Source organism: Camarhynchus parvulus, chromosome 8 (assembly GCF_901933205.1).
Source record: "Camarhynchus parvulus chromosome 8, STF_HiC, whole genome shotgun sequence".
In the NCBI taxonomy this organism is placed as follows: Eukaryota; Metazoa; Chordata; class Aves; order Passeriformes; family Thraupidae; genus Camarhynchus; species Camarhynchus parvulus.
The window spans coordinates 13,025,342-13,051,462 of NC_044578.1; the positions used below are offsets into that span (position 1 = coordinate 13,025,342).

General features: G+C 36.5%; 1 protein-coding gene across 2 annotated transcripts in view; it reads left to right on the forward strand.

Annotated features, from left to right (window-relative positions):
• The window catches only part of ADGRL2 (adhesion G protein-coupled receptor L2), a 383,827-nt gene that overhangs the window by 198,297 nt on the left and 159,409 nt on the right, over positions 1-26,121 (forward strand). For both annotated transcript variants that reach the window (XM_030953164.1, XM_030953165.1), the window contains one exon: positions 10,495-10,536. The gene's annotated coding sequence lies outside the window, so the exon portion shown is untranslated. The remainder of the gene's footprint in view (positions 1-10,494; positions 10,537-26,121) is intronic.

The following is a 26,121-nucleotide window of genomic DNA, read 5'->3' on the forward strand; positions in this document are numbered from 1 at the left end:
CATGAACCTTAGTTTTTACACCCTGTTTTTAAAATATTGCATAATAAAATAATACAATGTAATAAATACCAACATGCAGTATATGCCAAATTTTGCCAAAGAAAGCAACACTATAGAAAGGGTACAAGTGAGTTTTACTAAATGCACTCCACTCATACTCAAAAATACTTTAACAATTGAATTGTTTCACAAAAGGAACTATTTCAGCGCAGTTGCATCATGAAAAATTACTTTGTTAGAATGGCAGAATAGATTTCCACATGCTTTAAGTCTCATAGGATTTATCTAATTTTCTCAGTTCACTAATAAAAATATATTTTACAGCTTTTAACTGCAAAACTTGGAAAATTCAAATGGTCTGCAAAAGACCAGGCTGGGTTCCTTCTCTCATGCATCTTGTTATTGCTAAAGATGCTCCCAGTTAAACATTAGCAGTTTTTCTGCTACCCTTCATTGGGATAATGTGGTTTTATTATAGTACAGAATTTAAATGCACTGTGATTGCATAAATTTCATTGTTGATACAGTAAGTAATGCCAAAAGATAATTCAGTTCACTCCATCATAAATGGGAATAAAACTACTTTTTCCACTAAAGTAATCATACATGAATGTGGATATACACAAGGGACCTGATCCAGAAGTAAAAGTCTCTCCCAATAACTAGAAATCTGGATTTAGTCCAAAGAGCAGATCTGTTTAGCAAAACCAGTACATTTTACATTGGTGCTTTTAAGCATAGAAGTGGCCTATAAAGACAGAAGTCTTTGAGGCTATTGTTTAATTTAAGGTTAGATTTGTTTCACAGAGCTCTATTCTGAAAGAAAACTAGTTTCATATATACAAATTGTTTAGTTTCATATAGAAAAAACTATATGAATCTCAGCTACTTGCATTTAATATTCATGAAGTGGTGAAAGTGCTGACCAAGCCACTTTCTGTCCAGCTACCAGTCATGGCTAACTCAGGAGGTCCCAATTGGCAAGAACTTAGCAAATATAACACAAATGGCTGGAAAGGAGAATGCAGGGAACTGCAGGTCTGTCAGCCTGACCTCGCTGCTGGGGAAGGTGATGGAGCAGATCATGTTTAGTGCCATCAGACAGCAGGTGCAGGACAATCAGGGGATTGTCGTGGGTTTATGAAAGGCAGGTCCTGCTGGACCAACCTGATCTCCTTCTATGACAGGGTAACCTGCTTAGTGGATGAGAGAAAGGCCATGAATGTTTTCTGCCTAGACTTTAGTAAATCCTTTGACAGTTTCCCACAATGTTTTCCTGAATAAACTGCCTTCCCATGGTGTGGATGAATGCACTCTCCCCTGGATTAAAAACTGGTTGGATGGCTGAGCCTAGAGAGTGGTGGTGAAGAGAGCTACACACATTTGGTGGCTGGTCACTAGTGCCATTCCCCAAGGCTTAGTGCTGGGGACAGTTCTGTTTATTATCTTTACTGATGATCTGAACTAGAGCACTGAGGGCACCCTCACGCAGTTTGCAGACACCACCAAATTGTGTGGGTGTCCATCTGCTGGAGGGCAGGAAGGCTCTGCAGAGGGATCTGGACGGGCTGGATCAATGGGCTGATGCCAACAGTGTGAGGTTCAACAAGAATCAGTGCTGCTCCTGCATTTGGGTCACAACAACCTCACGCAGCACAACAGCCTTGGGACAGAGTGTCTGGAAAGCTGCCCAGTGGAGAAGGACCTGGGGACCCTGGTTGGCAGGAGCTGAACATGAACATGAGCCAGCTGTGCCCAGGTGGCCAAGTGGCCAATGGCCTCCAGGCCTGTGTCAGCAATGGTGTGGCCAGCAGGAGCAGGGCAGGGATTGTCCCCCTGTGCTCAGCAATGGTGGGGCCACACCCCAAGGGCTGTGTCCAGTTCTGGGACCCTCAGTTCACGAAAGGCGTTGAGGGGCTGCAGCCAGTCCAGAGATGGGCAATGGAGCTATAAGAGAAGTCTTATGAGAAGTGGCTGAGGGTGATGGGGGTGTTTAGCCTGGAGAAAAGGAGTCTCAGGGGTGACCTGACCATGGTACAAGTATCTGAAAGGTAGTTGTAGATGTGTGTGGGTCAGTGTCTTCTGACAAGTACCAAGCAATTGGACAAGAGGAAATGGCCTCCAATTACACTAGGGAAGTTTAGAGTGGATATATTTCTTCACTGAAAGGGTGGTCAGACATTGGAACAGGCTTCCCAGGGAAGTGTCTGAGTCACCATCCCTGGAGGCAGTTAAAAAAGCCTGTAGATGTGGTACTCAGGAGCATGGTTTAGTGGTGGACTTGGCAGCATGAGGCGAATGGTTTGACTCAATGATCTTGAGGGTCTTTTCCAGTATAAACATTATATGATTCTATAATACCAATTAGATTATAAAACTGCACTTGGAGTCAAAATGCTCAAAGCAGAAAAGAAGATTAATTTATCTTTTCACCAGGAGAAAGCCACATCCTATTTGTTGTGTTATTCTGATGCATGCATTAATACTTTTTTTTCATTTTCACATATTTCCTTTCATTATATAGCAGCTGGACTATAAATATAGTTGTTATTAAGATATAGTTTCCAAGTGCAAAGAATCAGAGGAAGACATGCTTTCTTTTGTCCTGATGGAAATGGTGAGCACTTCCAGTGGTACCATTGGGATTACAGTATTGTAAAAACGAGACAGAATTACATTCCTTAATCTTCCTTCCTACCATGGCTTAATGTCCTTGTCTCCATGTCCAAATGCTCTTTCATTTTTGAGCACTTCTAAGTCAACAAAGATGCATTGTCGTGGTGATAACTGTTGGATAACACTGTTATGAAAATAACTGAATTAACTGGTTGGAGTGCAGTTCCTTATTTCGTTATGAGCCTGTGGTATTGAGCCATGTCGTTTCTCTTTCTCAGTGCATAACCCGTAATAATTTGCACAGCAAATTCTTTCACTGTGAGATACATTGTTTTAAGTTTTGAATGAAGGGAAGTAGTAAACCTAAGAATTTTACTCACAAAGATAAATAATTATTCAGTGTGATCACCTTTATCTCTAATGAGTGCACCCATTTGCATCTGGATAAAATGTGCTTTTCAAATCCAAATTTAGTATACATTTAACACATGCTACTACCACTATAGGTGTTTATGATTCTGTTTTTGATCTCAGTATGCAGAACTTTGGCCATGTCAGTTCTGCACATCTCAGGTATCCTTTATAGGGTCTCATTGCATCTGCCAGTCCAAAAAAAACCCCTCTCTTGCACTTAGGTTTATAAATACTCTATCAGGATGGATTTTTTTACAAAAGTTCTCAAAGCTGATCTCACATACTCCACTGATTGCAGATTCTATGAGATGTGATTGTCAGCAAACCTACCTGCTATCACATTTCTGGCCTGGGTAGATATCTCTCTCTTTCTGGGCTCTTGTTATGTATTCCCTCCATCTCTCTGCATTCAGTCCTGTAGCTTAATGACTTTTACAGAAATTCTCTTAATTTTTTATCTTAGAGGCATTTCTTCCTGCAGCAGAAATGGGAGCACAGTCAGTTGGCCCAGAGGAACTCCAAGACACCCACAGCTGGATAGATTCTTGCTGTTCACTTCTGTCTTGCCTGTAGGCATCTTTTAACAGTTTTCAGTTCATGTGCACTTTTACCTCTTGTTTAATTTTAATTTGTCTTACAACATAATAAAACATAATAATACCTTTAGGGAGTATTAATGCTACAGTATGAGCATACATAAATTCTGTGTATACATGTACATATTGTGTGTGTGTGCATAACATACACAAAACCGGGCAGTGTCTCCCCTGTAGTAGTTCCACTCTCTAGCTTGGTTAAACTTAAAAAAAATAATATGGTCACTTGCATAAACATTTATTAGGCTTTACAGAAGGGGTGTCTAAACTCAAGTAGAGTTGAAACTAAGTGACTAGAGAAGTGAGCAGAAAATGCTGCAAGCAATGTACCAAGCAAGGAGCCTTTACCCCAGGGAGAGGAAGGAGAATTTGTTGAGCACCTGGAAGTGGGAATTAAAAAAATAAAAGTCTACTCAGCTTTTGAATTTTCCTCTCATCCTATCCTGTCTCTCTGTTGTACAAATTCCTCCCTCTTTGGCACCCATATGAGAAATGGACCTGCAGCAGCTGCAGGTGCCACACTCAATGTCCTCTCCTTGAAGACAAGATTTTCAGGCTGCAAAGAGCCAGGGTCAAGAAAAACAGGCACTTCTCCTAAGAAAATGTTTGATTTGGATACTCTGTGGCGAATACCTGCATCACAGCAGCTCTTGGAGAAGTGGGAGGGCCAACTGCTGGGCAGTGGGAGGATGCCCGGAGCTGTGCTTGTGCTGGAGGGAAGCAGGAGAGTTTTTAAGTTATGAAGAATGTAGTTTATTATACTCAGAATGAGGGAAGGGGTGGGGTTGGGTTTAAAACAGATTGAAGAAAAATCTCCTTAGAGAAGGAATCAAAGGGGGGAAGGAAACAAACTATTACTGAAAAGTAGAGGCAACCCACAGCAAAAATTTGTAAACTGCTGATAAGAAACCTAGTGAGAACTGTGTATCCCCTACAGAACTGTATGATGTGCCTTAGTTTAGAGATTACATTGTGTTGAGCTCTACTGTACCCTGTGGAAATCTCATCCTCACCCAAAACTGATTTGAAAATGTTTTACTTTTGATTATTTCACATAAACACAAACAGGTAAGGGGCTTAATAAAGTTTAAAGTACTTTAGCAAGTCTGCTTTTTGTATAGGTGACTTTTCCCTAATATTTGTTGGGTACATCTTTCATACAATCCTAGAAAACAGTCAAAAGGATAGGGAAATATGTTCCAAAACTGGAGTTCTTACACATGTACAGCAAAATCACACAAGGTACAAAAAATGTCTTTTAATGACATGGCACTGTTCTGTGAGGGTCTTTGTCCTAGTTGCAGCTAGAACAGGATTAATTTTTTGCAGTAGCCAGGAAGGGCATGGCCAGGACAAGGATGTTATTCCATACCACCCCACATCACTGCCAGGGGTTTGGGGAAAGGAATCTCTTTTCCAGGAGGAGGGGAAGGGCTTGCAGGGTGGTGTGGCTGCAGGTCAGGTCACAAGTTCCTCAGTGAGCATATTTGCATGTGAATCACTCTCTTTTTTGTACACTTTTGTTATTAATATTACTGCTACTGTTCATTTTCTTATCTCATTGCCATTTCCAATAAATTGTTCTTATCTCAACACGTGATCTTTGCCTTTTGTGCCTCCATTTGGAGAGGGGAGGGGAAGGCTCAGGTGGATTTAGTGGGAGCACCAAATTGGAGACCACCATTTCTAAACCACAACAATCTTTTACAAATTTTCTTGTTTATAAAGCATTCAAACAAGGAATTTATTGTTTGGCCTAGATTTCCAATTGTGTGACATAGATAATTTCAGAAAAAAAAAATTACTATTGTTATAAAGACTATGTAAGAGATTCTCAGCTGGTGGAAATCAGCATAGCTCTTCCAAAGTTAGATGAATCAACAATCAAGTGGAAGAAATTATAATACAAACATTTTGTACTCTTTACTTTTCATAGATATCGAAATTTTTAGGTTTAAAGTTTTGGGTATTTTAAAAATTTTTCTTTTCCAATACAATCTCAAAAACTGAACTTTAAAAGATCTTTGCATCCCCTATGGTACAGTGTTGTTTGTTATATATTGTGTATAGTTATATATAAAGTTCATATTGGATATACAAAGTTGAAGGAGGTACTTATTTTAAACTACTGAGAGCGGTCCTATAAACTGAAATAGTTTTTATTTATAAGATTAGACCTATTAATTTCAAAGACAGACTGTATGAGTGTACATCTCTAGAAGTACTGCTGTGAAAAAGCATTGTAGATTCTGTAACTTTTAGTTTTTTCATCAGAATACTGAAAAAATAACAACTTCACTGGTGGATTGTGAGACAGTGCTGTCATGTGACATAGGCCCACAAATGTTAGGCTTTGGTACCTGAGCTGGAAAAGTCTCCCCAGGTCCATAATAAATATCCCATTTAATGTGAGCTTCCTTGTAATTTATGAGCAGATCTTTGTCATGTATAGAAAGCACAGTGTGCACAGTTTTTCCTCTATTTTCCTAATAAATTGATGATTTATAGTTTTTGGTATCCTGAGCTGTGAAGCCTCTAGAAAATCTGCTATGGCTCACATGGAGATAAAGTGTAGAAAGTGACTTCATGTTGCATGGTCAGGGAAGTTGATCAGACTTTGTTATCATTGACAAGATGTGGAGTGGTTCTGACTCTGACTCCATTATACCTCTCTGGAACAAAATGATCCAAGACAACTCTGTACTTACCCAGGGTTTTCAAAATCTTTAGGACAGCAGTGATTTGAGGCCTTATTAAAAAGTGAGCTGTGATAGTTGATTACATGCAAAGAGATGAACAGCTATGAAAAATACATCTAGAACAAGAAACAGTATAGAATGTTTTCTTTAATGCAAAAAACCAAAATTGTCTGTCTAAAGACAATCTTCAGAATATGTGGAATTATGCTTTAATGCTTTATGCCTATCTCTCTTTCCTAAATGTTTCACTATAATCCAAACAAATTCAATCCTTCTAATGCATTTCTATGTTTTTCACCATAGACACTAAGGCAGTATTAGGAACTTATCTCTCTTTGCCCTTTACCTTAATGGTGACATGTTAGCAAACCAGATGATATTCTATGTCAGAAATATCAAGATTTCCCATAACCTGAATTTAGTAATCCCCATGTACTTTTAGCTTCCTGACTCTTTTTGCTGTCTGCATTTCAATAAGGAGTCCCTACTATCTGCTCATCACTTCTAATTACTTTTATTTTAGCCCATGTTCCTGGTTTCTGGGCCAAGAACTTTAAAGAACTATGATGTACTCTGACGAAGCATTTAATCAGGGCTGAGTAATCCAACAAAAAGCTTTTCAGGGCAGGGTGGAATATGGGAGGAACCATATTGTCTGCCCAATTATTATGTTTCCTTTTGTCAGCCCTGAAAGAGTTCCTGCAGGGACCAGAAGACCTGCCCTTTGCTTGATGGGAAGAATTCCCCAGTGAGTAGAAGCCTTGGGAAAAGGGAATGGTGGCAGAAGACAACATAATATCAAGTGAAATAGGGAAGAAACAGTGGCAGGGAATCACACACGCTTTTCAACTCCTAAAGCTTTGGTCATAGGAGTGCAAAACTCTCTAGAAATACTTGTGGCTATGGGTGAGGGGCAGAGGAAACCTAACCATTAATTCCTAAGAGGTGTTATCAGATGCATCAGGGTTTGGCTGTAAATTTGACTACATTGCTGTGGTGCACAGAGAAATGAGTGAGGAAATATCTGATTAAAGTGTACATTGCTGCTCAGGCAACTGAATGTTGCCATAGCAATTGAGATGAAATGTGCAAAGAAGTGAGATAATTAAATCTAACCCCTTTAGTAGTTTTGATAGTCAATGCACTGCCAATAGGAAAAGTTATCTACAGTGTTAAAGATAAAACATACTCCTTGTGGAAGTTCTCCTTGCTGGTATTTTGTTGCTCTCTTTTTAAATACTTTGCTTCAGGTACCTAATTTGAATGTCCTCTTTAATAATCAAATACAGTTTTGACCTCGGTCAAAAGCCTAGGACTTTTGCTGACTTACTGTATTATGGGAAGCATGTACACAGAATATCCAGAAAGTTTTATTCACCCTTCCTCTGCATGCAGTACAGGCAGGCCCAGGCTGGCACCTCAGAGTTTACAGTTCAATAATATCTAGAACGTGCTGCCCTCTTCAGGAGCCCGTGATCAGAAATGGGCAGTTTTGTTTAATGCTCCAGAAACTTCACTAAGCAAACAGGAACTACAGGGCTGAAGTAGTTTTCTTTTTCTTTTTGACATTTGTAACGCCAGTGCCAGAGGCACTGAAGACAGTTATAACCTAAATAGACAAATCTGATTTTTCAGAAAGGAGATCAAAAACTTGTTAGCATTTCTTTAAATTTGAGAGCTGGGTGATCAAACACTTACCCAGACAGTTACTTATTTCAGCCAGTGAAAATAAAATCCAGGAGAAGCCTTGACTCACTTCTTCTAAACTAGTAATTCTAGCAGCAAATAACCTGTTAATCAAAATTATTTGTGTCCAAAGAGTTTGTACACTAGCCATCACACTAAACTTACTTACTTTCATCTGCTCTGCTCATCTGGAACCATCTAAGTACTTAAACTATGATTTAGTAGAACATTAAAACACATACTTAACTCTAAGCACAAACATTGCTGCAATGCCTTCAGGAGGACACTCGTGTGAAAGTATTGAACAACTCATGTGTCAGCCTGGTGCATTGCATACCTGGCTGATAGGTGGGGACAGGCCCACAATTTTCAGTTCATATCTTACAACACTGTAACTTACATTCTAGAATCTTAATAATTAAGCAGGTAAGAACTAGAGACAAAATCTGTTGTGAATATAATTCCTTTTGAAGTCAATGAGAGCTTTTGTTCATTTATGATGTAGTGACATTTTATTGGTATACAAATAGTTTTGGAAAAAGAAAATCACAGCTTTGTGGCAAGGTGACTCAAAAGCTGTGTGGAGGAAAGGAAACTATTACTTTGATGAAATGAATGGATTTTTTTAGTAAGAGGCCCAAACAGGCAGTTGATAAATGTATACCTCACTCAAACAGCATGGTTGCAAACTCAGAGGGCTGAGGAGCAGAGATCTCTGGGAAGCACACAGAAACCAGTGCTTTGTGGGAACTTGGCTCCACTGGAGCAGATGTTCAAAGGATTTATTTTGAGCTTACGTGAAATATTGTTTGTTTGGCTGAGAGGCATCCTGTTTTCCTGCGTTTTATAAAAGGAAGCAAAAGAAATATCCCGTGCTACATCTGAGTGAGGCACTTTGAAGGAGGTGTAGCCCATGAAGAAAGCCCAAAAGCAGCTTTAAGCCACCTCTGTAGATGCTGAGATTCAGGGCTGCTACAGGCCAATGAATCCTCATGTGAGATAGAGCAGCCCTCAGGGATTGCTCTAATTTACACAAGCTTAGCCAGGCTCCCTGTTTCTTGTGCTGCATGCAACCTACATTAGGGCTGAATTTCTGCAGCACTGCATACCCTGGAAACTCCCTTTTTGCCCAAGGTAAACTCCTTGAAAGGAAATAACTTCTTTACTGTACTGTGGAATTCTTCTCTATCTGGAGTCTCCCTTTCCTTTAAATGCCTACAGTTCATCCAGTGGTACATGTGCTCATGGTGAAAACCTGGACTTGATCTATCATTTATTTGAGTTTTTACTTTTCCTCCTTAAAGATAATAGTCCTACTTAGACCTCAACATTTCTTTTTGTAAGTGGCTTGTGACTGCATCTCTTCGTACTAGTAACATTTTCTCAACTTAATATTTAATTAAATTCTTTAATTCTCTCCCTTGCATGTATACTTAAAGATTTAATTTTCTCAAACAGTGAAAACAGTTAAGAATAATAAGTGGGTTTTGAGTGTTCTTCCTTTTTTGGCACAAAACTGTTTTACCTCAGAAAACTATATATGGGGCAGATTCTGTACCTAAATCTGGCCATTTCAGCAGGAGTAAAGCTGTATTCTGTGTGAGAAATGCTCACAGAATTTAGCCTATTATCCTGTCAACTTTTTATTCTCAAAGTGCACAATTGGTACATATAGCACATGAAATAACAGAGAAGCTCTGTGTAGGTACTGAGTGAAAGTGATCACTCCTCTCTGTTCAGCCTTTGGTACAGGGAATGGTAGCAGTGATTAATTTCTTTCTAAAGAAAACAGAATGGCCATGATGTCAGGTGTAAAACAGGCTGAAAGGGATGATAGGAAAGAAGGAAGTGAAGAGAGTTAACCAGTATCCATGCTTTCATTTTCACACCATGGTTAGAGCATGCTGACAAGGTGTGGGCTGTACTCAGTACTCCCTCAGGACCAGTCTGACCATTGTAAACTTAGAACTCATGAGCAATATTATTCTGAAGCAAAATGTAAAGGCTGATTAATTGTTTTAATAGTAATGGACTTTTTTCAATAACTAATTCAAATTTCTCAGTGAGTTAGGAAGAAAGCCTTTAATATGTCATTGATAATTGTCTCTTCTGATCATAACCCTTTATGCTCCTCATGTTTTCTCCCAGTCCATAGCAGAGTGACAGCAAGCCCGTAGTTTTGTTTTTAAAAATCCAGTCACAAGCTGGATGCCAAGATTCTATGTCTGTATTTTGTGAGCACTATGCATATAAATTCCAACTGGCATGCAGTTCTAAATACAGATATGCACAATAACTTGTGCTTTTTTCTAATCCAGTACCTGCTAAGTACATATAATACATATTTGGAACTGCATTAAACTATTGGTCTATGATTTGAACATGTATTTTCATTTTTTGTTTTGATGCTGATGCACTGTTTGGCAGTTAGAATCCCTGCAGATTAGAATATAATAACTAATAACACTTTCTTTGCTTTCTAGGGTCTTTATGGCAGAATGATGAATTCCATCTTTTCCAGAATGGTAAGCAAAAAGCTTTTTCTGTTTCTGATAACACAGAACAGAAGGTAAATTCTTGTAAGAAAGGGTTGCCAAATTGCTTGAGAAATAACTGTACTGTACAATTTCATAATTATATGGCTTATACAGCTGAAAATATTTGAATATTCAAATCCAGTAAGCTACCTAGAAAAGATTTGCAGAACATTATGCCAATTACTCAAAAGAAAATATGGGAGGATTTACATCCTTGTTAGAAATGTTGATGACCACAGAATGCCCAACTGTTCATTTTTAAGAGCAACTATTTGTAATGTATAAAACCCCTTAAATATAACTATCTCTCTTCTTTAGGCTGAAAAAGGGTGGCTTTCATAGTGTGTTGCTATTTGAACTGTATAAAACTGATCTTTATTTATGTTTCACTAGAGCTTTGCTGTATGTGTGAATTTAAAAATGTGTAGTTTACAAACACAGACATCACTTCTGCATGCTACCATGTTGTTTTAAAAAGATGGTTTCATCTTTCATTCTTTTATTTTTTATGGCTGAAAAAGGCAGCATTTATTTTGCCCCTTGATCATAACATCTTTACAATCAAATAATAAAAAAAAATCCATTATACTGTATGTGTAAAGGTCATCCTAAAATAACACTTCTGAACAAACTACTGAATCCTACGAGTACATTGCTGAGGAGAAATGTTTTCCAGCAGGTCTTGGGCATTCACTTTACAAAAAATATCCTTTCCCACTACATAAAAATGTACTATGAAATCAACATAAAACCATCATGAAGTGAAACTACTGTGGAAGCTAAAGTGGAAAGAAATGTTACTTGAAAAATATCTCACTGGAGCACAAGTTCTGACTTAAAAAGTTCTTCTTAGTGTTACACTTGAAAGATCTTCCATCTCATCCCAAAAAGAACTCAAAACTCCATAAAAAAAGTAGATTATTCAAAAAATCAAATGCATCAGAGCTTAAACCAATGATTCAAAATATATGGGACTGATTTTTTGTTATACCTGATAAGAGCAGTATCAAAATGTGTTCAAGAAAACCAATAGCAAAACACAAGTTTTATGATGACCTTTAAGAATTATTTCTGATCAATGTGGAGGGTTAGTTGTTCTTTGAAACTTTTTTCTAGGAAAGTAAAACCTGTAGGTGAAGCTGTTTTGATGCTTGGTTTTGATCTGTAGCTCTACCCCTTGGATAATAGCAATGAGGTTTGCTTTGGCAAGGTCTGTAATGCACTTTTACCTGCCTGCTCTGAGGGAAAGAATGGGATATTTCAGAACTATCATGCCTGCAGATCCTTCAGGGGCTTATCTGTGATTAAAGAAAGGGAAAAGTCATGTTAAACTAGGGGTGGGGGGGACATAAAAAAGAAAAATAAAAGAACAGTCCAAACAGGCATGAGAACTACATTTAACCTCTTTCATCCACAAACATAAAAATGTTCAAGAAGAACTCAAGAGTCATTTTTAATCTAAGAGATTAACTGTGTGACAGTTAAGTATGTTTGGGATTAAACCATCAAAGGGCCTGCCTCTTCTGTGTCTATTTGCCTATTAGCAGTGGGCCCTTGGCACAAGGATTGTACGTAGGTTGCAGCCACAGACAGACACTTGTACTGCATACACCCTTCTCTGCAATGTTCATTAGACAAAAATATTGTCAAAGGTAAGTGTTTACCAGCAGCTTTAGTTCTCCTTAAAACCATTTTAGCCTGAGGCTGATTTTGTGACGAAGGCTTGGGGGAAGGGAAGAAGAGAGACACAGTATTTCATTTTTTCATGAAAACAAACGTATTCAGCCAGTATCCTGATCTGAGGTAATTTTTAACTCTAAATTTGCATGTTAAGTGAAATTATAATTATTTTTATTTTGAAGCTAAATGTGTGATTTACACTATAAGTGAAGCAGATAGGACAAAAGCTTGGACTTTAAGGGTTACTTCAACAGAGACAGTAATATCTTATTTTGGGTAGAATTAATTTTTATACATATAAACATGTATACCTCAATGAATTTTCTCTCTCTGCTCAGGAGTCCAGGGTTACTCTCTTGATTATGGATGTCCTTTATGTAAATATTATTTCAAATATAAATATATTTTCAAGTTGGGTATCTTCTGTTTAAGGAATGGGAAACTGAGCTTCGTCATATTACTTCCTTTCAGCATGGCAAAGCTTTCTCTAATCTCAAAACCAAGATAAATATCACAGGATAAAATAAATTGTTGAACATATAATTAATATTGCTTTAAGAAAATATTCTTATCTTCTCATTTCTAACTCTACCTCTGCTTAATGTATGATGATTAAATGCACATTACTATCAGCAGTCATAACATCTAGATTTTAATCTAAAAATGGACTTTTTTCTATATATGTTAATAAATGATCTGTTGCCTCAAATTATTCCTAAATATGTGCCATTTTGTGGTAGCATTTCATCAAATATATAAACATTTTCTCATAAATTTTTAATTCCACAAGTTTTAATGTATGGAAAATCATGTCAGATTAACTGAGAACACAAAAGACCCACTAACACACATGGAAGACAGCTGCAGCTAAAAACAGAAGGAGACAAAAAAAATAGTTCTCACTTTCTTCTCAATTAAAACTCTGCAATTATTCTTTGAGATTATAGATCTCTATTGGGATTCTGGTTATACAGAACTTTTTGGTTCATTTCACAGGAATAATATTCATCTTAATTAGCAAAAACAATTTATGGGCTTTTCTTTTTTTTCAAGAGGGAGTTCACTTTGTGTACTGATTACGAGTAGTAGATTATCTTGATAAATTAAAAATTCTTGTCTTTCTGAACAGCAGCTGAATATGTTAGCTGTCTTCAGCCTTGTAGCTTCTTTGTTAGACATCACCTTGTTGAGACAGAATGACTTACTTGGTAAGTGGTTGACCCGATTTTTTGTCTGGCACCCTAACATTGCTGGGCATTGTGCCAAGATGGATTCTGTAGCTATTTATGACTACATTCAAGGTTCTACTATGCAAATCACAACTATTAGCCAAAAAAGCAGAGCGGATTTGATTCTAAATATTTCCATAGCTCACAAGGTCAAAGCATTTGTTTTCACAATTTTAAAATGTAGTTGTGTAAGTAATGATCAGTAATGTTTAAAGAGATTGTCACCTTTAACATTTTATTTAGACTGATTTAGGCAGTACATAAACATTTTTCCTCATGTGCTACAAAATACTTGTATGGAGCACAGGAAGAAGAGACATGAGCTGAAGTGAAAAAAAATGTGTCTTATTTTATCTGTCTGTGACCAGCTTAGCCACACCACACAGAGTTACAGTTAAGGAAAGTAAAAGGAGGAACTGTGACAAAACCTCTTTGGAGAATGCAGCCTTCCTCCGAGGTCACCCTGGTGCAGCTGCCTGGGGGAATGGCGCAGAAGGGCAAGGAGCAGGAGCCTGCCCTGCCCACAGTGTGGGCACACCCACATTGCCTGCACCTCCTTGCTGGGCCTGAAATCAGGCCTGAATCCCACACCAGTCCCTAGGCAGGCTGTATTCACAACTATTTTTGCCAGACCTAAACTCATCCAGCATTTCTCTGGTGGATTGTGCTTGCAGGTAGGCTCAGGGCACAGTGGCCCCATAGAGCTGCTCTGGCAGCACACACTGAAATGGTGCTGCTGGGTGCTGGACTTCAGCTTGGAGATTTCTGTGAGGTTTGGTGTCCTCCTCCCATCCCCGTGACATTCAACCCCCACTGAGGCTGAAAAGTAAAAGTTGTGCAATTTCAAAAGGAGGTGGTGCTACAGACCTTCTTTGGGATAGGTTTGCCATTTGCTCTGTGTGCTCTCCAGTGTCCATCCTGATTTGAATCCTTTGGTAGGCATTGTTATCATCCTGCAGAGAAGCTGTTGTTTTGTCTCAGTTCTACAAAGTAATAGTGAAAACATATTTACAAAACTAGCACTGGTGTATGTTATGTAGTAAGAACTGTGTCTACAGAAAATTGAAATGTGATTTAAACACATATAAAAATGATTACTCGTAAGCAGAAATTGAAAAGAGGTTATGTGCACAAGTTGTTACAAGATGGATTTTAAAAAGACATATATCTCTACCATATCCTAATTTCCTGACAAACCTAACAAAAGCATTAATAAACCTTACACATGTATCAACAAACTTACCTATTAAAAATACTCAGTTACAAAATAATAATTCCATTCATCCAACACCTAAAGATTCTTCAGCAATGTAATACAAACAAGCAATAGGTAATAAATAATATAGAATATAGAGGCATGGGCATAATGATAATATAGACTATATATAGTAGTCAATATAGTAAATTGAGATATTTCCTCTTAAAGAAAAGGGAAGCAGATTTAAAACCAGGCAGAGTCTGTTTTCTAGTAGGGCTTGGGCATATATTGAATTAGGTCCTCAGACAGAACCTGAGGTGGGAGCACATATGCCTTCATCACACAAACATCCATCACATAATGCCAGTGGTGGATAAAAGCTTCTTAATTTATTGATTGTTATATAAAATAATTAACAAGGCTGAACCACTGGTTCAGAGTATTTCTTTGAGTAAAATAAAGGGTTAACACAAAAAACCTAAACCAGTTAATTGTTTTACCAGTTTGCCCTATCAGTCACAGTGTTCTTTATAGTTGTAAAACAAAAATCATTTTTAAAATATTCTGTTGAAAAAGAATCTGAATGTGAGTTACCAGTGGCTGAGCATAGTTTTCATTTGTGCAATGCTTTTTATTCATCACCTGAGTTCTGTGGGTTGTGGTGAAATAATGTTTTCCAGCAGAAGGGAAAGAATTACAGGAGAAATGTGAATCAGTGCAGAATAAGGCCAATTAAGATAAAGTAATTGGTCAAAGTCTGATTTCTTTGTTTTACTTACCATCCACTCAGAGCAGGGCTCATTGATCTTAGTAGGGTTACTTCCTTTACAAACTGCAGGACTGAGAGTGTAGAGCTTCCCTGAATCATCTGTAACAGTATAACCCCATAACTCCAACAAGGTGTGAAAGAGGCTTCCAACAAAGTAGGGAAAATATTTTAAAGTAGGACAAAAAAATGTAGGTTGAATTGAGAATATGGAGTTTTCCCATCAAATTCATAGGATTTGTACGAAGAAGTAGAATTTGATCCTTATTAACACAATACAAAGCCTTGGAATTTATTCATTGTTAAACTTCTGTGCTTTAGCCAATTCTTTTTTAAAGAGTCCCTTTTCCAATGGGAATCACAGAGCCCTGTGTTAAGGTAAACATTAGCAACTCTGTCCACAGGCAAACCTAAATAATACTCAAGAAACTAAATCCAAGACATTAGTGATAAAAATACTTAGCATGTATTTGTTTCCTGGGAGCCTACCTGGAAATTGAATTCTGCTGAGCTGCACTCACACAGAACAGAATTCAATTAAAAAAAAATCCACCTGAATTCCATGCTGTGAAAAGCCCTTGCAAATTTATTTTAGGGACTTCGGGTGTGGAGCCTGGACACAGTTTTATTTTATTTTTTTAACGGAATCAGCCTTAATGTCTAAGGTTATTCTTTACTTGCCTCTGCTGAACAGTTTTCACATATAAGCCAACGGAGGACAACTCGTTATTAAAGAAGTCAGCAGGTGTCCTGTGCTCTGAAACATATTAAATAAAGAACTCAACGGGATCATGTTGACTGTGAGCTCCACAAAGAAATTAAATAATGAAGACAGCAGCTCTTCAACGAAGCCAGGTTTTCATAAGTATAAAAGTCTTGTCACAAGGTTGAAGGTTCTCCTACATGTTTTTACTGGAATTTCTATTCTGGAATTTTCTGAAAATGGGCAGTCTATAGATTGGAGACACTAAAACTTTCTGACCAGAACCTTGTGCAATAGAGAGAGATCAGAGTGGCAGGAACTGAATAGTCCAAATCCGCTCTTCTCTTCATACTTCCATTGTTCAACAAAAAAGCCATTGCAAAATGGCCTTGTTATCATTCTCAAGTTTGTTGAAGTGCCTTACCCATGTCAATATTAATATGAAACACTCCTGCAAAATACAAAAAAAAAAACAAAAACACCAAAACAGGAAAGGGTATTTTTAGTTATTATTTTTTCAATGTATGAAATCTTCCAGCCATAGAAACATTTAAAATACAGTCCCCTTTTCAATTTAAATATCTTTTTGGATAAGATAACTTTAAACCTTATTAGAAAGGTTAAGAACTAATATAAACACAATTTTGAACTTCCTATTTATTCTGAGTTGTTGAGTAATTGCACCAGACAACTGTTTTTAGAGTGGTCTTTAATATAAGGAATTACACGATTTATTGGGTGTTAATGTATTAAAAATTCTGTCATGCAGTAATTGTTTGAAGAAAATTGACAATTAAGAAACCTAACTAAGCTTCTTTTTGAAGAAAAATTAAACTTAATTTAATTCTCTTTGGAAAAATAAAAGTTGACTTCAATAGAAGCAGGTCTGGGCAACTCAGAGTTGATTGGAAAATAAATTATCCTAAGTGCATCCAGACTCACCGAGCATCTTTAAGAAACAGAGTGTTCATAATGAACCCAAGTCTTCTGACAGCTTAATATGACTTTAAAATAACTAATATGAAAAAATATTGCAAAACCTTTGTTGACCAGGTGTTTTCCCTTTTTATCAATACAATATATTCCTGTAATGGCCATCCCATGCTCTGTCATTAAAATGTGAGTTTTCCTTTCAGGTGCTTTGTCTCAGACATATGGAATTCTCATCTGCAGTTTTTACGTCCAGCCTCCCAAGTTAATCACTCAGGGCTTCTTGAAGAACAGTTTGCTGCAAATACAATTCCACAATCTGGGCCTCAGTGAGTTAGTATGAATTTATCAAAATAATTAAAAACTTCTCCAAAACTCTGCACTAATTTTAATACAAGATGACACATTTCCCTATATTTGTGATTTCTAAGTTAATGTTGTTGGGAAAAAGTATTTGCAGGACTGTGGATATGGTCGTGGTTCAGCAGAAGTTTGCTGACCTAGACCTGTGTGTTTGCAGAAGAGGGGCCTCAGCTTATGTTAAGTTATGGGTGAAAAGTACAAAGTTCTGATGGCCTGATGCCATTCATTCCTAACAATAATTTATTCCATATCCATACTCATTTTTTCAGGAAGGAAACAAACAATTCTCCAATACTAATTCTTCCCTAGACACAAAGTTGAATTAATTAAAGTGTTTGCCAATCTCTTGTAGTCAGCCTGATACCTCATGTGTGGGTACTTGTTTAAGAGAAAAATTTCCCAGAAAGTTCAGAGGAAACCACATTTGTCCAGTTATATGCGCTTCAGCCTCAATGTAGGATGAAAAATATTTTCCCTACCATCTTTTCATTCCAGTTGCCATTGCCAGATCCCCCAGAAAAAAAAAATCCATAGAGATCCTTATGCTTCCTTAAATGAGATATGTGCCCATGAGTCTGCCTGGGTCAGGAATTGTACCAGAGCTCCACGACAGCAAGCCAGGTCCAGTGAGGAACCCTGGTAAGCAGCCATGTGCTGGGGGGCCAGGGACACTGCTGGACCCCAAGGCTGAGCCTGGAGCAGCAGCCAGGCTGGGCACTGGGCTCACAGTGCCTGATGCTGCAATCCCAGGTCTGACGCAGAACAGGGTGTGGGAACTTACCCTTGGAGATCCCTTGAGTGAAGCACAGATGGCAATCCCTAAGTGTGTTGGAAGAGTGAGTGGCCAAATAAATTGAATTCATTCAATCACTTTCAAGACATGTCATCCTTGTGTAGCATTTTGATCCCGTGCTTGAGTAAATGTATGATTAAATTTTTATTAAAAGGTAATGCTCCTGTTTTAATGATAGTTAATTATATATAATTAAAATGAAAGGATTAATAATATTAAACATTTCATCAGAGGTAAAGATAAATATAAATACATATATTGTAGTATGATTTAATATGAGTGTATAATACTGAGCCTATATTATCTTCAGTGCAGTATGTAAAATAGAAAATTAAAAAAAAATACATGAAATATTATATTCCAGGTACTATGTAAAATAAATGTCTGGTTTATTACTTCTACCTTCATAAAATCCATTTGATTTTTGGAGCACAATATGCAAAGAATAGTTGAAGTAGTTTTAAAAATTCTTTTAAAAAGTCCCTATTAAATAGATGGATACACTCCCTTACTATGTCACCTTTCCCTGTGAAAAGTTAATTACAATGGTAAATGACCTACATTTTCCACCAGAGTCATAGATTACAATGTGGAAATACCTAATTTCTAGCTAACATTGAATCCATACATCTTTAGAGGCCTAGCTTCTGATTTTCAGAATCTTTGAAACAGACCTCAAATATTCATACACAGGGTGTTTTTCCTGCATTGCTTATATCTGACAGATCTAATCTCATTTTGACTCTTTAAAAAACTTGTCTTTAGTGTCACAGCAACACAACTTGGTCTCTACACACAGATACACTTTGTTTTAAACAATAAATATTCATTCCAGTTGTGACTTCTGCCATTAGATACAGTGAATTTGTGAAAAAAACCTCCAGATGTAAAATGCTGTGAATACACAGAAACTCTGTTCTGTAAAATGCTGTGCCTTTACATAGTGTAATAAGCTGAGAAATGTGTTAGCTTTTTAAATAATTCCTTTAAACTGCATAGTTTTAAATCACAGAGATGTTTTGGATTCTGCAAACTATAAGGAACTAGCATTTTTCTAACAAGATCTCAAGGCCCTCAAGAATTTTAAGGATTTTTTATAAACCTCAGTATGCATTTTTTAGCTAGATTTTGGCACTGTTTCATTGTAACTGCAGTACAACTCAATCAGTTTATTTTATAATTAAAAGCAAAGAAATAGTAACAAAAATACATAATGTATGGTACTCGTGTTTATAATAGAAACATCCATAAAGAAAGAAACATGTTCTAACTCTTCTCATTAGCCCAAAGGGAATTGCATCTTTAATCACACAAAGCACAACAGCTTTCTAATTTTGTTTAAAGTGTTTCAGTACTTACAAAAACCAGATCAGGTTATTGTAAATCTAGAGCAAATTAGAATCATTGGCCTCTGCTCAGCTGTATTCAAGAATACTATGTAAATCATAAATTTAATGGCATACTGAGACACACATCTGTTTCTATTTTGTAGAAGTTAATAATCTAACTTCAGAGTATTTAAACATTACTTTCATTAACTGGAAAATTGTGAAAAATAGAGACTGCTGTAAGTCATGTGTTGCAGCATAATGCTCAGGGAAATATAAAAACTGCAAGTCTATAGAGTAAAGCCTAAGTTTCTAAGAGATGTGCCATTGTCTGTTTCGTGACCTTGCAGCTCCTCTGTTTACCAGCGAAAACTTACACAAACAGAGCTGCATTGCTGAGTAGAATCTGCACCTGCACATCGTAGATCCAGTTTGTATTTTTAGTAGCTAATGCCTTTCACAACAAGGAATAGTTGGTGCTTGAATTCCCTAAACTTATATAGATAATGACCTAATAGCTTTTCCTATAGTTAGCATTCTAAATCCAGGTAAATAACCTGCAGATCAATATACATATTGCAACTGATTTTATTTTTGATGTTAGAAATGATAAAAATGCTGTGCTGAATAAATCAATTCCCAGTATACAGTTATTTTTATAAAACTTACTTTTTGGTCTAGTGTGTACTCTGTCATATAAGTTGCTTCATAATAAAGTTCTTACTGAAAATTTTATTAATTTATTAATATCTTACACTGTATCACAAATGAGGCATCATGCACAATTTATGTAATTTTAAAAGAACCAATTGTGAGTGATTTGTTGGAGAGACACATCAGTATTTTCAACTTTTTGTTGTTGTTGTAAAGACAATAGTTTTATGTATAAAAGTTATGTCACAATGTAATTTCTAACATATTTTTTCTCTTCAAATAATCTCTTTAGTAGAAGACGACACCCAATCTTTGGGAAGTCAGATGCCACTTATGTGCTGTTTCTCTTGTGCTAAAAATTACCTGTGGTAGTAGATACTTTGCATTAGAGCTTAGGGTGCATAAAGCTGAATGGGATTTATGTAAATAACTGTATGAATATGTATCCCACCTTTTACCAGTGCTAATTTCAATGAACTGTATTTGAGAGGGAATTATATTAATATATACAACTGATAGGAAATTTGCACATTAATTTTACTGTCAACAAAAATTCTGATGAAAGCAAATTAAACTGACATAGCCATATAGAGAAGCAACAGGAAGAGAAAACTGAAAGGCAAAACGTGGTGCAATGCAAATTTGTGGTTTATTCTTCAGTAATATTCAGTGCTTGCATATGCAGAAAATTCTGCCATTCCTGTGTAAATACATAAGGGGTTATCACTTTGCTTTCCAACACTGTCATAAAAATTTAAGTCTCTTAATGATATATTAAAAGGTACTATGATTTACCAGATATAATACAAAAAGATCATATTTTGGTGCTGAGTAGTCAACAAACAGCAGCCTGTGCTCACAGTGAGGTGAAGAATAGCATCTTAAGTAATTATTGAATACATTTTATTATTTATAATTAGCAGTAGTACTAAGTAGTCAATCGATGTTCCTCAAAACAGGAGCATGGTACTAATGTCATTCTTAGACTGCTGTGTTTTTAGGAAGGCGTAGCCATACCTTCAATCAGATTCAAGTCTATTTGTCAAAAACATTGAGGTCTGTCAAAAGTAAATGATCATTTAATTAAAGAAAAAAAAGGTGGAATATCTTTGATCCCTATACTTAGTGATATTAATTCGCTGTGCTGCAGGTGTTTGTAATATATAACAAATCATTACCCAAGCAGAGGCTTTTACAGGCGGTTTCAGTGAAGGAAAATGACTGTTCTTTACGGCTGCCAGAGTTACACCTGGCAATGTAAAACAAGCACAACAAAATGTGAACTAGAAGATGTAAGCCTGGGAACAAATCTGGGTCTCCCTCTCCATGCTCTGCTGGTGTCAGCTGAGATGGATTGCAAAGCAGTGCCGCTGTACGGAGTTGATGGGGAGGGGAGGGAGACTGAATTTGCTGCTGCGTCTGGGCTCTCTGACCAGTGATCCATGATGCATCTCTGGTATCTGCTCCAGAGGGAGCCAATCACATAACTTTCACCATTGCAATGGCAATCAGCAACAAGAGGAAAAAATATAATCTTATAAAAAAATATAAGGTACCAAGTCCTTGTGTTAAACCACACAACAAAATCAAAGCAAGTATATCCAATCAACTGAGGTTAAAGCACTTCCAGACTGGCATGAGGAACTGATGGGTAGAACCAGATAACTGTATGTAACACACAACTAAAAACTGCCTTGATTAAAGCTACCAATTGAAAATTCTAAATTAAAAATTGAACATTTGCTCTAATGGAATAACACATATTGAGACATGGGGAAAACAGCAAAAGGGAGCTGAAATATGCAAGTTTGGAAGCAAATATGTCTCTCATGCCCCATCTTTTGGTAAGGGAAACTTGAAAGTTGCAATCATGAGGTGAGGAAGTCCCAGTGGGAGGTTCTTTTCTGTTCATGATTGATTGTGAGCACCCTGTCCTTTCCTGTTCATAACCTATTACCGTATCTCTCAACTTGATTATTATGACTATGGACCAGGTTTTCATGTAGGCAATATATAGAATTTCTGCAACTTGACTCCTAAAGAGAAACATGGAAAGAATTTAAGCCATTACGTTTAAAGACTACTCTGCTTAAATGCTGCCTACCTGGGGAAGATGTCTATGCTCAACAGGCGCTTCCATGTTTTTTATATCAAATTTTCCTGCAGCTGTAATACTCATCAGGCCAAATACTGCTTCAGTCAAGATAAAACAGACTAAAGAGCTCTGCACCTATATTATTGCAAAGGTTCTGTGTAAAACAAAGCTGAGCAGTTAAAGGTGACAGTCAAACCCTAAGAGCATCTGACACCCATGAATGCAGTTGTCTGCCACTAAACCCAGCAGCAGTCATCCCTTTCTTTTAAAGGTGAAGCTTTATTCTACAACTAGCATTTAGAGACTTGTCCAGTGCATGAAACAGGGTCAGTTCTCTCCTCTGCTTGAAGGGTTTCAAATACACATTTCTCACCAGCTAAACAACCTGGCTGGAGATGGAAATATTCTCCACTTGTCCTGTTGAAGCCTTGCACTAGGCAGTAAATGATTCATGATTCACTGTACTAGAAAGTGAGAACACCAGAGGGAACATGACTCTGTAGCTTAATGATTTGGGCAGTCAACCAAAATGGGGAGACCTCAGTTCTGGTTGGTGGTCCAAGAAGTTGATGTCTTTTTTCCCGTAACTTCTCAAGAATGTAAATTTAACCTTACCCCTAATGTAGGCACCTAAATCTTTACAGGTTTGTAAAGCTGTTCACATCTCCTCAGATGAGAGGTCTCTTCCATCAAGAATATGGATTTTAACAGTGCAGATTAAGCGAGGTATTTGGGTAAGAACAGAAAAGCCTTCATGGATTCATATTTGCAAATGCAATGGTTTGCCATTGAATTATTTCTTTATCTTTTTTGCATTACCTTTCATTTTGTGATACAGAAGTAACAGAAGAGTGGCCAGAAACCTAGGTAATATGATACTTAAAAGCACTGTGTAATAAATATAAGTTAAAGATTGGAGTCCAGATGCAATTGGAATTTGATAAAGCAAATTATTGCTATTCTTTTATATTGACCAGGAGGGTTGCAAGAGGTAAGGGGAGATGATGAGAATATGCTGAGACCACCACACATACCAGTCTGAGTCATGGGATATTTCTCTCACTGCATGTTACAGAGATTGAGCAAAGTCACAGCAAATTGTACAATATAGTTGTGTAAAGGGGAGGAGGAGAAGGAGCTCCCTGCCTGTCAGGCAAAACTGTATTTATTTTAAATAGAAAAATCTGTGTAATTTCTTAGTATTCTCTTGTGCTTCTGTCCTTAAAAAAACTAAAACAAAACATTTTTTGCTGCCCAAATGCAGAACGTGTGCCTATACAGATGTAGCAGTTGGAGAAAAAGGAACCTAGAATGTGCAAACCTATTTGGAGAATTGGGATCTCATGACATATCTGCTTCCCCAAAAGCTCAGCACTGCAGTTCCTTTCCTGGTATGATCATTTAAGCTTCAGTGCTGAGCTTTTCATATGAAAACAGGGAATTGCATTCATTTCTTTTTTAAGTGTGTCCTGCTACGTTACTCCTAACAGCTCAGTGTTGAAAACTCCTTGGCCTTTGTAAATGCCTGCAGCATTAAACTGTAAACTTCTCTCCACCAACATACATCCAAAATACATGAATTCTAAAGGAATGTATTTCTTCAGTAACATTGAGCTGCACTGCTCCCCCAAATTTACCTCAGAGAGTGGAGAGGTAACTGAAAAATACGGCATTAAAAACTGCATCTAAATACACTGGCAAAAATCATATTGATCTCTTCTAATGTATTAATGTGAGACAAAAATTCTGTTTCAGAATACGAGTTAATATGGCATACACATGCTTTTGTTTCATAGCTGCATTTTCTCTGAACAAGGTCGTTTCTAATATTACTTAATTAAACAAAATTAAATTAATTTCTAAGAAACAAGAGAAAACAGCTTTGTTGAATAAAATGATCTTCATTTTCTTGAAGCTATTTAAATTAAAAACATGCGTCTCTACAGTTGGAAAAAAACCATCCATGGTTAAAATGTTTGAAGCCCATCAATCTCTTTAACCACACAGCTAATGTGTTCCTTCTGTTTTCTTTGAATGAAATCACCATGAGTGGTTAGATGTTGATTTAACATAAAGCAAGTGGAAATGGGTGTTTCCTTAGTCATGTGTAGAATTTATTTTTAAAAACAATTAGCAAGTGTTATGAATAAGTCAATGATTTTGTCATTTCTTAAATAATGATATAGATTATGAGTCATTAAAATTGATTACTGAAGTAAACTATGCAAAATGCAAATTCGTATTACATTTATTTGTTAGAAACAGCTGCAGAATTCTCTTATTTTATTGATGGGTTTCATTTTTTTTCCCCAAGTGACACTAAAATCAATTACTTAGTTTAAAAGACCGGTAATTGTCAAGATATATTTCCAAACTTTTAAGGCAATACATTGGATATTTCCTATTATGAGTTGCATCATTCACAGTTTATTTATATGAATTTGCCTGCAAAATTAATTGGGGACTTTCCTAAATAAAACAAGCAAAATTTTCTTTTTTCTGTTTTATGTTAAAATGGTAAAATCATTTAATGGTTTGTTACTTTTCCATGGGAAAAAAACTGAAGTCTTTACATCATAGCAATTAAACTGTGTCTTTATACCAGTGCACCAATTTTAGCTGATAATAATGCATACCTATATTTACTACCTCTTCTGTCAGTCTTTGCCAACATTACATCTAATTACAGGTTCATTGATACGTTATTCACAGGAGTACAGGCAGATAAGAGGAAATGTCAGTCACTAGTATTTAAAGTTCAGTCATAAAACTCCAGTAATAAAAAAATAGGCTGCATAAAATCTGTGTAAACCATTACTCATGGGGGAACTGACACTTAGGGCAATACAAAATATTATTTATCAAGGTACTGAACCATTTTAAATTAACCTTTTTAAGAATAGGCAGATATAAAATGCAATTCTATGACCAAAAAAAAAAGAGAAAAAAGCTAAAGCCGCCTATAAGATCATATTACAGACATCATGATTTAGCCAATTTTTGCCACAAGTTAAATCATCTTTTTCAGATGCATCTCTTTTAAGTACACAGCTGACAGTTCAATCTTTTCCAGTTGTTACCGTCCTACACGTGGTCCCTGGAAATGCTAATTGATGCACAATTGTTGTGATTATTTTTAAAATTGCTATAGATTTGCTTTTTAGTTTTTCAAGGACATCATCCAGCAGATTAATGAAAGTAACTGGAGAGCAATACACACAAAATATACACCTTAACATGAAATATTACAAATATAACATTAGTCAAAGAGTGGAGATAAAATATCACAAAATATTTGGATAAGAATATAACTTTCTTCTTATGTTTTCAAGCTAGATATTTTGCACTGTTGCAGCAAAGCAAGATTTTAAGGAAAATCTACTTGTCTCTACTTGTCTGTATGGAATAGGATTCATATTTATAGGAATAGGTCAAAAAGCAAATAGTAGGAAGTCATAATGGTGGAAAATTGATTTGTTATAATTCCTTCTTACATATTAATATTCAAATATGGCAATAATTGTGGCTGAGTAAAAACTAAAGGATCAAATTTACGTATGCTGTGAGTACATGTGTGTACAATTTTTCTTGTAAAGAAAAATATGCTGATTCATGTGAAGTAAAATTAATCATTTGAATAATAGTATTATACTTGCCAAAACAATATACACCTCTGCCAGGTATTCTTATATCTTAATGCAGTTTTAATGAGAATTAATAGAAACATGTGTTTTTGAAACAAATGCTACAAGGTCTCTGCATTTTTAGCAATTGTTTAAAACTCAGTTTTACAGCTTGCCATTGTAAAAGAGTTGTAAAACTCCATCTCTGCAT